Below are 13256 nucleotides of genomic sequence, written 5' to 3'. Positions count from 1 at the left end.
CCATTGAGAAATTTTGAGAGAGAATAAGGTCACCATCACTTTCACGGCTAATGGCGCTTTAACGGACGTCGCAAGAAGACCAACGACAATAGATCACCTGAGTGACTCAGGTGACCAAAAAAGCCCCTCCCCCTCCCCCACCCCCGATTCTACATTCCTGGTCCTCTTAGGGACATGCAGCAGTGTAACTGTGATAAAAGTGTTAATGGACGGTAGTACACTCTCTTCTGCCATTCAGAGGATAAATATTCATAAACTTTTCCAATTTTGTATACTGGTTAATATACTTTTTGCCACCTTACTCACCGTTTGTATATATGTCTGAATAAGAAATATAGTACAGGCACATAAAATTAGGGGTGGCCGGGATGAGGGTTGGCAGCCCCCTCAAAGAAAGACATTTCATTGTTTATATTTATATTTTCATGCATTGTTTCAGAATATAAACTAGATCTAAGTACTGAAATATCATATGGTTGACCCCTTCGTTACGCTAATTGAAACAGCCAATGCATCCTTTGACCTTGCTAACGCTCCATATTTGGTAATGATTGCATAAGACAGGTGGTAGTAAGAAACCGGATCGAACTAGTTTGCAACATGTATTCATTGTCCTAGATGAAAGCAATGTCTATTTTAATAGAAATATAAGAGAAAAGATTCAGTGAATGTTAAATAATAGTATAGAATGATAAGAACGAAAGTTTGAAATGATGAATGTTGTAAATGATGAACGCCCGTTCCAATTTTTAGGATTTTTGAAGTTTGGGTAAAAGAACTTCTTCACAGTTGATTTCTTCTTTTAAAAAAGGCAACCTGCCCACCGACTGCCCTCCCCCTTCTCAGTTTGTAAAACAATGCTACGAGCCTGTAATAACGTGGAGGAGTTCAACCTATCCGCTTGTTAAGAAGCTGACATACACAATCTACGATCTGCCAATTGCCATCTTTCTGTGACTTTTCAATTTATATTATTGTTAGTAAAACTGGCACCTTCATTATATATGCTGGAAACACGAGAGCTACCATTTCTTGCTTGATCCAAGTACATGAGAGTCCTCAGGAAGGCAACACTTCGATTTTCCAATGAAAATGTCATTTAAGGTAATTCGACCCTTCTAGAATTATAGGTTCAATCTTATATTTAATTATTGATTCTTCAAATAATACATGTATTTTACTTACTTACTTAATCCTCTTCGTGCATGTCTGCACATAAGGCTGAAATCAGCTCCCGCCACACTTGTCTGTCTCTTGTCTTCGTTTCTGCTTCTTTCCAGGTTAGTCCCATCTCTTTCAACTCTCCATCTGTCATTCTTTGCCAGGTTTCTTTTGGTCTTCCCCTCTTTCTTTTCCCTTCAGGAGTCTATCTGAGAGCGACATTTGCTGGGCATACTTTGTTCATTCTCATGGCGTGCCCTAGCCACCTCCATCTGCGTTGTTTAATTTCTAATTGGATGCTCTTTTGAGATGGTTTACTCCATAGGTCTTTATTAGAGATCTTTTTCGGCCAATATATTTTGCAGATTCTCCTAAGGCAGGTGTTATGGAAGGATGACAGCTTCTTAAGGTCCCTCTGAACAAGTTACCAGCACTCTGCTCCATAAAGTAACATATGAAAATGGTACAATAAGTATGCTGCGGTTTTAATACTTTTTTTTTTTTATCAATTAGCACACATATATCTGTTATCAACGTCAGAAAATTGCAATTTTCCTTAAACAGCATTATTAAAATTTCACAAACACTGGTTAAAACGATATACAGTGAAACTTCTCCAAACCGGCCCCTCAGAATACCGGTTCTCCCTGAATATCGGCCGATTTTCAAAGTCCCGGCAGAAATCTTAACATTTCCTTACAAAGAAAGTCTTAAAAAACCGGCCACTCCTGAAAACCGGACATCGGCCACTTTTTAAAGTACATTTGTTAACAAACATGTGTAATTTACCCTTAACATACCGGCCACTTTTTGAAGACAAGAAAATCTTGGCCAAAGGTTAATTAAGATCGTCCAGGTGTGCAAATTGACTGACCGACTGGCCAGGTATGAAATTATCCATCGGAGGTGTGAAAACCACTACTGGCCTCTTTAATTTCTATTGTTTACCTGTGCTGTCAAGGGTGTTAATTGACACTTAGCTAATCCAAGAGACCCTTCCAAATTCTGTACAAAATGTAAAACACAGTTGGGAAATTATTGAATGAATACCGTATCAAACGCCATATTGTTTCACCATACTTTCGTATGGATATAAGCGGTAGTTAATAAAGAACAAACACATGACTGTTAATGATAATTATTAAAAGATAGATTAATTTTCTTGGTTTCCATAGACTTAAAATTCCAAAGAAATATTCAAATTTCAATTTCGTATTTACTACTGTACTTTTTAAAAACGTCAAAACAAAATTGTTAATGACATAAGCGATGAATGTAAACAGAGTTTTAATAGGTAAGAGGATTCCAATAATAGGCCTCTGTGTTTTCTTTATGTATCCTTTTATAGATTTTTAGTTGAAAATTAGATGATTTCAGCGAGAATATTTCTTGTAATTCATAATTATCTTTAGGTACAAGCGGACTAATTTAATCTCCACCGATAATTTATCATAGATCACCAGATAAAGGTGAACAGTACCTACTTTGTGAATATTGAGATAAAATGTCTATAATTGCTAAATTCTCGGTATACCGGCCATCCCTCTAAACCGGCCGTTTTTTTCGGTCCGAGAGCCGGCCGGTTTAGAGAAGTTTCACTGTAATAGTATTCATAACAATTTCCTGAATTTGTTTCTTTTAAAAAAAATATATACAAAATGTTTGTGAACAATAAAGGGAATCTATCACATAATGGGCTTGATAAAGGATTCTATGAAAACGAGAGTTATTGCCCTTGAATTCAATGTTTTGAAACATAAAATTGATTAGTCATTATGGCTTAGACTTCTAAAATATTTTATGGTTAACAAGATTTTTTACAATAACTATTGAAAAAGACTCCAATTTTTTTTATGTTGTTCCTGCCATGCATAAATCTTATAAATCATTAACTTCGCGAAATCTTATGACTTCACAGGAGGGTGGAACTACCAGGAGGGTGGAACTACGTTAAATTGGTATTTTAATCACTGGTATCAATGATGCAAAAATAGTTATCAAAATTCCAATGAATACTAATTCATTTCTCATAGACCTCAACACTAACCTTTGACCCTCTCACTAATGAACTATATCAAATTTAGACAACTGACCGCCAACATTCAATTCCAAATAACTTCACTCGTCATATTAGCCAATCACGCAACATCTATTTATACCCCTGCTGAATCTTGGGGGTAAACTGCGTCCGGGTTACGCATCTGAGGGTTTGGTCCTCTAATTAACGTATCGCAAAAACCACGCCCACCGTTCCGACAAACATGGCGAGTAAGGAATCGACACCGGCTGATCTGTGCGACGTTCCCGATGATTTTGCCGCAAAGTACTTGCCGTATGAACAACGGACAAATGCATTTAGTAAAGGATCGTCCTTGCATTCTCTCAAAATTTTCAAAAATCACTGTTTGGGGAAATCTATCGTAACTTGCGTAAGTCAGAGTCACCGCGTGCTGTCCACATCGAAGTTGAAAAAGACATGAAGAAAATTATAGATGTGCATTGCGATTGTAAAGCTGGGTAATCAATGAATTATATCTACGATTTTTTTAATTTATATTTTATGCTTACTTGATAACACCTTCGTTAATATAATTTTCCATTTATAAGTCTGTAACTGTTATTTGTAACTTCGACCGAATTTGTTTTCTTCGTCGAGTTCTGGTGGGAAATGTGCACATATTTTGGCACTGGTAATGATGATTGAGTCTTGGAAGATGTGTGGGTATAAAGATATTCCTGCAGAGCCCTCATCAACAAGTCCTCCCCAACAATGGGATAAACCAAGAGGCCCAAAAATTCAAGCTGAACCAGTCTCCCAGATTGTTATGTAGCAAGACCTGGTAATATTATAATTAAGACTACCCTAACGACAATAGGTACAAGGCAAATGATTCTGGTCAATAGTTACATTACAGGAGCAATGTAGACTCCTGAAATGTTATTTCTGGGAGCCCACAACAAAACATGCTAGTCCACATCTGATGAAATGTTATTTCTGGGAGCCCACAACAAAACATGCTAGCCCACATCTGATGAAATGTTATTTCTGGGAGCCCACAACAAAACATGCTAGTCCACATCTGATGAAATGTTATTTCTGGGAGCCCACAACAAAACATGCTAGCCCACATCTGATGAAATGTTATTTCTGGGAGCCCACAACAAAACATGCTAGCCCACATCTGATGAAATGTTATTTCTGGGAGCCCACAACAAAACATGCTAGTCCACATCTGATGAAATGTTATTTGACTTGAATCCACAATCTACAGTTCTGCAGACGACGTGCTAACCCGCAATCTACAGTTCAGCATCCGACGTGCTAACCCGCAATCTACAGTTCAGCATCCGACGTGCTAACCCGCCATCTACAGTTCAGCATCCGACGTGCTAACCCGCCATCTACAGTTCAGCATCCGACGTGCTAACCCGCCATCTACAGTTCAGCAGACGACGTGCTAACCTACAATCTACAGTTCAGCAGACGACGTGCTAACCTACTGAGCTACTTAGCTAAGCGATGAGTTTTCAAATGAATAGGCAAATATTGCTGATATTTATATTTTCATCCATGTTTTAAAAGGAAGCCAGCCATTATGGCGATGTAGAGTACCTCCTTAAATTAAACTACATGTAGTAAATAACCCTCGAAAAAGCGCCTGAACACTAAAGATATACAGTGTATAGTGATGATCGAAACCGATACAATTATGACCGATTTCTCTTCACAGAAATCACTCGCCATGTTGGCGAGCGAGACAGCAAAATTTATAGGCGCCCACACAAAATTTTATTCGCAATATTGGCGAGTGGGCGAGTGCCAAGTTCACCGTGGCCAAACGACATTTGGATACGATTGTATCCTGCGTAGGAAAGGTTTCCAAATGACATTTGACAGCGTTGAAGTTTAAACCCTGCATTTTAGCATCAATACACACAGGCAGTGGCCTGAAGCATGGGTCAGTATTACTAACCCCTTCCCCTTTCTGATTTTTTGCGGCGATAATTTCTCTCCGAAATGGTTGGCTTTTCTGTCTATCTCATTCCAATTTCGATTTATGTATTCCTGAATCCACTCCTTTTGTTAGCTTTCTAACTGTGTAGCTCAAGAGGCTTCGCAATCTCGAGATGTGTACTCGAATCTCGAACCCGACGTTTAATATAGGTAGTGACTGTTCCTCCGCTAATGGCCCCGCATTAGAAGTGAAGGGCACGGATCTTCCGGATATGACCTAAGAACAGCAGTTCCGGTTCTTTAGTGGGTACGATAAAGAACCCTCACTGCTACGGATTTGAGCACCATGCATACGTTCCGGGTTAGAATAGGTCCTCAGTACCCCCTTGCTTATCGTAATGTAGTAGGGTGTAGTTTTATTCATATTCATTTTGCAATGGTACAATAGGTGCATTTAATACAAATTAATCGCCATTCCTACTTAGTGGTGAGAGAATGAAATAAATCATTTCAATATATTTGAAAGTGTTTTTAAACTAAATTATCTCACTTGATCATTATATACATATTCATTAGTATCATTTATATCATCAACAATATACACTGTTCAGTGCTACATACATACATACATACAACACCCTTTTACTCCCTGGTTCTTTATTGTTTGTAACCAAAGTTCTCTTTGAGTTTTGGGGCATCTATACCTGTGTGGCCACTTACAGACATGTGATTAAGGTCAGGTGGTTATCTAAACCAATAGTTTTACTTATTTTATTTCCCGCTAAAAAGTCCCTATATAGTCTTTGTTCATACCAAAGTCAGACTTCAGACAACTCTCAGAGAGGAAGGACTGCATTTTATATTGAGCATAACTTCAAATAGAATTGAAGATATGGACATTTTGGACATATTACTAATATACTGAATTGAAACCTAGAGCTTCATTAATTGACTGATGAGAGATTAAGTACTACCTTGTTCCACAAACAGGTGATTAAATCACATCATGTTTTTATCCTTTATATATGTAATAGTTATCATTTTTATAATTCCAAAACGTGTCTAAATTTCTTATATCTAACGTAAATAATGTTACCTTTACTATTCAGTTATTTTCCTGTCCACTTAGGCATTATGGGATAGCGATTTCTTAGGCCGCGTATACTGTGACGTCACTGTAGAATGACGAAAAAACATAACGTCAAACGTAACCAACTTTCAAAACAAGAACGTAAACATCAAATTCATTACTTTACACAATAATTTGAACAAAGTATCCCTACTTTTTAATGATCTTTTGATCATTTTATGTTTAAAATAAAATCCATACTTTTATATTAATGCTTTTAATATTAATATCTTCAGACTTTTAACTGCGAACTACTTCTTTAGTGTAATTTGTCTACGTGATAATCGCGGACTCACAATATACAAATCTGTATATTGTGGTGCGTCACATAGGAGTTTGCTTTCCTGTGTTCGAATATTTCCACATTTATTTTGGTTTGAGAAAGCACGTGTATTTGGACAGGAAAAGGTCCTCCATTTTGACAGTTCTCTCGAAGTTATTTATAAACAACGTTTCTGATTGGTCAAGGGTCTTAGCTTTAAACGTTTCAGATTTCATGTTTCACTTGTTGGGCAGGGTATTGTGAAGTCGAGTTTGATTGGTTAAAGGGGATATAAAAACGTAAACGCGGCTTGTTTAACTTTACTTTTAGGTTGTGGTAAAGAATCTCCAGGTTCGACCACTTTTCTTATTCCCTACTAATATTAGCTAGGCATTGTGCGAGCTTTTGCTGCACGATTTTCTCGCCTAAATTTCTATTACTGTCCCGTTTTGACAATGAATTAAATTCTTTTTGATATTGAAACCCAACCTTAAAGTCTGGCTCAAGGTGAAGTAGATCTCTTACCTAGGGAAATATTATTTATTTTGTTAAATACGATTCTCTCTACATAGGACTTATAACTTATAGGTAGTAGATTCATATTGCTACATGAGAGATAGTGTAGGATATTTTTGACATTATTTTGAAGGTTCTGAATCACTTTGAAGAGTATGGAGGTCCATTAATGTACTTTATAGATATAGTTTGTTTTTCTTGGGTCTACTCCTTCCCTTATTCTCAGGTTATTTTTCATTATTTCCACTTGTTAAGTTCTTCTAAGTTCACAGTTGTTATTCCTATATTACATTAACTTTTGATATGTTAATAAATTGTAAATTAACTCTTACACTTGTGTTTTAATTCAAGAATTCTGGTCTCATAAGGGACATAGTTCAAGAATACACGAACCTGGGTTGACAAATATCTTGAACCATTCATAGTATTTATACTATTTTGTATATGCAGTGTGCTCTGCTTGTGTTAAATTCATGGGCCTATGAATATATTTGGAATTGAATTTAGTGACATTCTAAAATAAATGATTATAAGTTTGTGATGGCCCTGCAGAGTTCGATATAGGTAGGGAGCACTGTGGGTATACAAACAGATTGGTTCCGGTTACATATATATGCATGTGTGTTTGAAACCTTTATCTTTTTATTATATCTTTCTTGTTATGTTACAGGGTTTCTTTCTTTCTCTCTCTAACAGAAATCCTTATTTCTATTTGTGTCAATAAATGTAGAACCCAACCAGCCTAGTTGTCATCTTTCATTCGACCACAACATAAACAGGCTATCACAGTAAGAGACGACTAAATGGGGCGGTCCTTCGGATGAGACCTCAAAAACCGAAGTCCCGTATCACAGCAGGTGTGGCACGATAAAGATCCCTCCCTGCTCAAGGACCGTAAGCGCCGAGCATAGGTCTAGATTTTCCAGCCCTTCACCGGCAATGGTGACGTCTCCATACGAGTGAAAAATTCTTGAGAGGAACGTTTTAAACAGTACACGAGTAACCCGCACCTCTTCTGCAGTTAATTGTTCTCAGTATATCAACACGGTATTTAGACAGTTCTGTGTGGTGTCTAAGATTGTCGCTGCAGGAGTGTATTGTAATGTTCGATTCACCTCTATTTCACTTAGCACGTGTTTTTAAAATGTCAATATGTTTTCATGGCGCCTAATTAAGTCTGTGCAATCATCTCACCTGAATACAAGCTTCAAATTGGTCGCCATCATCGCCATTGCGTCTCTATGGAAACATGATTTCTACGATAGTTATCACATTCTACGGTGGAAATTAATCATTTATGTAGTACAGCATGTTATGTTAAGAGGACAGTAAAGATTTCCGGAACACCTCGAAACACCCGACATAAAGGGGAAACGTGTGGGAGAAAGTACAAAACCGGAATCAGTAAAGCGGAGCTCCGGAAATTGAAGTAGGACCATACTATTGTGAAAACGGCGATCCGGAAATCGTAGTGGGGCGAATTATAACTGAAAAAGGAGTTTCTGGATCTGAGTTAGAGGGGAACTGTCCGTGAATCCTGAAGTCTATATATTGAACCCCTGTGAAAGTTTTCCTGCAGACGGAGGACCGGAAATCGACCTGGACCGGAACGTGAACACATACAATCAGAAATCAAACTTTCATTACAATTTTCCGGTAAACAAAAACACTACATGTTGAATTAATTCAGGAAAAAAGTTTGGAGTGCCAGATCGAACAAATCCGTGTGACCACTACCTCAAAAAATCACGGAGCATCAAACTAGAGCGGGGCAATCAGAGAAAACGACACGAATACAGATTTAAACGGATCTCACCGGATTGGACAAACTCCGTTAGAAGAGGGAGGTCATACACAAATGATATTGAATTAAAGTAGGAAAGCGGATCCAAAGAGAGTGGTTAGAAATCTACTAGAACGAGGTCATATCGGGTTACTGAAAGATTGTACTGCATTTTGTCATTTAGAACGGTCTGGGAACTTCCTGTTGATTAACACATACGTCCAGCTCCGGAAAAAGTATTTTTCCAAACAGAAATTATTCATTAAAAGTGAAAATTGAAAAGTCGATATGAGGAACTAAAAAAATAAGGTTTATGCGAGTAAAAAATATATATCTGGAAACCATCAGATTTCAAGATAATTCAAAAAATGTAGAAATATTGTGCTGGAAAATTCAAAATCGGGCTCTGAAAGTAATATAATGTGTTTTCTCCTGTAAGAAACTGGTATCTTTACCGGGTATATCCTACTTAACAGCAATAACATATAAAACGAAAAAAGACCGCTCTGTAAAAGTTTTTTTTTATTCTTCATAATATAAAACAACCACTAAACACTCTGAACCACGTATGCTCTTATGTTCTTTGGCTGTGGAATAGCGTCATATATTACACGGTCTAGTGAAACGTTTATAAAGGGCACAGTCGGAAAAAAATATTCCATGACCTATCTCTCCCGTTGAATAACAATTTTATGTAGAAGCAATTAGATATTGACATTTCCGGTGCAAAATCGGTGGGCGAAAGGTCTTTTCATGAAAACTGTGGGCGAGTGATATCCACCAATCAGCGACTGTAGAATCTGCTGTCTCCGAACCTAAATAAATCACGATTTGTGACTTTCTTTTATATCTCGAAACAAAATTCTTCTGTGAATTTGAAATTTTTACTGCATGGAAACAGTATACTTCTGTAGATAATCTGACATTCCGCCTACATAGCATGGGAATCTGAGCACAAATAACGAGTTTCATCGTCACGTTCTGTATCAGTTGCACCTGCGGTTTTTTTTTAGTAGTAGTCCTCAACTTACTTCCGGTTTCGCCAACTTCCGTTTTCAGGTCATCCCAATGGCATTTGGAGGAGTAGAACCGTGCAGTCAAACCGGCTACCAGCGGATATGTGACGCAATTGATGCTATTTTCAGTCAACAACCATGTACCTACAATGGATTTCCAGACTTCTGGGGTAAGGACAATGCTATTTTATTTGAATTTCAGTGCCATGTTCTGATTGGGTGAAAATGTGCTCATTTCAACTTTATTGATTGGCTGTTAAGTTACACAGAGCACGGGGATTGGTTCGTGTGACATCACACGAATAATGACCCGCACGGTTAAGATTTCGATATCACAAGTAGTATACCTATTCAAATTTAATAATTTTATTTTTAAACTTTCAATATTGACCATTGAAAGATGTAATAATATGATGAACAATATTCTATAAATACCTGCTGAAAATTACATGCAGCTACCTGAAGATGTCTGTTAGACGGGTTATTTCAAAATCATTATCCACGAAACTTTTCTGGTCCTCTGTCTGATGATTACGTGTTTGATACGTCATATCTAATGATATAATACTATAGAAATTAACTAAAGTGAAGATAACGAACAGTGAGTCTCATAATTCCAATGAAGGAAAAAAATTATGGAAAGGGCAAACACAGAGCCTTGGACATATCAGAGGTGAAATCAGGTGCCTAGGAGGAGTGAACATTCCCTGTCGACCGGGCACACCCGACGTAAATCTTTATCAGGTAAACAGGGTAATCCGTAGTCAAAATCCGTGTGTAAAGGATGGCTTATCAATTGGTATGAAACACGTCAGACAGCTTTTTAACCAATGACAGGTTGTATTGGCAAACTAGAAGGTTATAACGAAATACTGGCTTCAAACGAGACTGTTGAAACCCCTATACAATCTGCTTATTTGTCTGTATCATACCACAATTTCAAAACTGATCATATGCAGAACATGCTCTTACCCAATGACAGGTTGTGAAACTATAAAGCTAGGGCCTTAACCTCTCTCTACAGTAAACTGGATGCTTTCCTTTGTTAACAAGATGATTGGTTGTTGTTTTGTGTGATGTCATAATACACATTTCTGTATATATTAGACCACGCCTCCTTACTGAAACCTTAACTGGGCTGCGTTATTAACAAGACAGTTTTGGTGACGATCTCTTCTTTCATGTGAAGTAATATCTACGATATCATGCAAGGTGAAGATAACGAACAGTGATCAATCGCATAACTCCTATAAGCAATACAAAATAGATAGTTGGGCAAACACGGACCCCTGGACACACCAGAGGTGGGATCATATATGATCAATATTGATTTCACATCTCGATCAACCGTGGTTTATTTTGTCAGATTTCAAGCCCGAGCGATGGTTCGATTGGCTTCGTATTGTGGGGATGATGAATAATTAAGAGGTGGACGGGGTTAGAAAGTATTCGAATAGTATTCAATCTGACGCTTCCGGGCGAAAGGAGAAAGCCGAGAATTTTATTTTAACTTCTTGATTTCTGAATGATTTAATGAGTATCAAGCTAATCGGTTTGTGAATTCGTTGGTAATGGTGATGAGGGAAATTAGGTTAATGGGGATATGAAGTGAAGTGAATCATTTTGTAGAGAGCGACTGTTTGTATCGGACGTCACACAATACCCCCCCCCCCCTCACACCCCAACCCCCTTAAAAAGGACAAATAAGATAAAGATGATAAAAATAATAGATATTTGATATGTTGATGAAAGCGTTTTTAATTTTCATAAATATTTTTATTTAAAAAACTAGAACGGCTACCTGAGTTGTTTAGGCAAGTTTTTTTTTAAAGATATCATGCATCAAATCAGATCGAAATTTAGACTCTAGAACAAACAAAACAGTACTTTTTAGCATTGCGTTTTTAGCTCACCTGAGCTTTTCTGATCAAAATTTGTCCGTTGTCTGTCGTCGTCGGCGTAAACTTTTCACAATTTCATCTTCTTCTCCAGAACCACTGGGCAAATTTCAACCAAACTTGGCATAAAGCATCCTTGGATGAAGGGCTTTCAAGTTTATTCAAATGAAGGCCTATGCCCCCTTCAATGGGAAATAATCACAAAAATAGGATAGGGTCATTTAAAAATCTTCTCAAGAACTAATGGGCCACAGGATCTGAAATTTACATGACAGCTTCGTGACATAGTGCGGATTCACGTTTATTAAATCATTACCCCTGGAAGTATGATGGGGCCACAACAGGGGATCAAAGTTATACATACAAATATATAAAAAAAAATCTTTTAAAATGGGCCAAAGTAGTTTATATTTGCATGAAAGCTTCCTGACATAGTGCAGATTCAAGTTTGTAAAAATCATGCAACCCCCTCCCTCAAACCCACCACCACCCCGCAAAATATATAAGGAAAATCTTTAAAAATCTTCTTTTCAAGAACAACTGGGCTAGGAAAGTAGAAATTTTCACGAAATCTTCCTGACATATTGCAGATTCAAGTCTGTTAAAATCATGGTCCCCGGGGTCGGATGGGGTCACAATAGGGGGATCAATGTTTTAAAATACTAATGTATATAGAAAATCTTTAAAAATCATCTTCTCAAGAACCATTAATGGGCCAAAGAAGTTTACGTTTACATGACATAGTGCAGATTCAGTTTGTAAAAATCATGACCCCCCAGGGGTAGGTTGGGGTCACAATAGGGACCAAAGTTTTACATGCGGTGCCGTATATGAAAAATCTTTAAATATGGGCCAAGGTGACTCAGGTGAGCGATGTGGCCCGTGGGCCTCTTTATCATTTACAGCTTGTATTACTTTTTCGATGGTGAAACCCTGTTTCGTACGAGGTGCTTAAACGATGCATTGCATACACTTTTAATGTAATGAGCCACCCTAGTGTTATATATTATTCGATTCATTGATTAATAGTATCTTGCTTAAAACGTCTCGCTCGAGAACTTTTCACTTATATGGAGACGTCACCAAGACCGGTAAAGGGCTTCAAATTTAGGCCTACACTGTATGCTCGACGCTTGCGGCCATTGAGCAGTGAGGGTTCTTTAGCATGCCACACCTACTGTGACACGGGACATCCTTTTTAAGATCATCTCCGAGGACCCGTGACATTCACACCTGATGCCGAGTGTTTGGTGATGGAACTGTCACTACCTGTTTTAACGACATAGCGCGTTTCGTATGCTAGCCTATTGGAATCGGCTTCCGATATCGGTCTCCACACGTTCCGCCGACCGACCAGATCAGATATCGGTCTCCACACGTTCCGCCGACCGACCAGATCAGATATCGGTCTCCACACGTTCCGCCGACCGACCAGATCAGATATCAGTCTCCACACGTCCCGCCGACCAGATCAGATATCGGTCTCCACACGTCCCGCCGACCAGATCAGATATCGGTCTCCACACGTCCCGCCGA

At 38.1% G+C, this 13256-nt stretch overlaps 1 long non-coding RNA gene across 3 annotated transcripts; it reads right to left on the bottom strand.

Moving 5' to 3' along the window:
* Window positions 1-9315: 9315 nt before the first annotated feature.
* LOC125662864 (uncharacterized) lies at window positions 9316-11460 on the bottom strand. Of its 3 annotated transcripts, XR_007365565.2 has the most exons (3): window positions 10795-11460; window positions 10282-10673; window positions 9316-9966 (listed from the first exon to the last, which is right to left on the bottom strand). It is a non-coding gene; the product is annotated as an uncharacterized LOC125662864 (long non-coding RNA). The 3 variants fall into 3 exon arrangements; XR_008797745.1 differs by having other exon boundaries at window positions 10258-11460; XR_008797744.1 differs by having other exon boundaries at window positions 10282-11460.
* Between the last annotated feature and the right edge of the window lie 1796 nt (window positions 11461-13256).

The sequence above is a fragment of the Ostrea edulis genome, chromosome 8 (genome assembly GCF_947568905.1).
Source record: "Ostrea edulis chromosome 8, xbOstEdul1.1, whole genome shotgun sequence".
Taxonomy (NCBI): domain Eukaryota; kingdom Metazoa; phylum Mollusca; class Bivalvia; order Ostreida; family Ostreidae; genus Ostrea; species Ostrea edulis.
The sequence above is the reverse complement of the archived record's forward strand: the minus strand, read 5'-3'. Positions and strand labels throughout refer to the sequence as shown.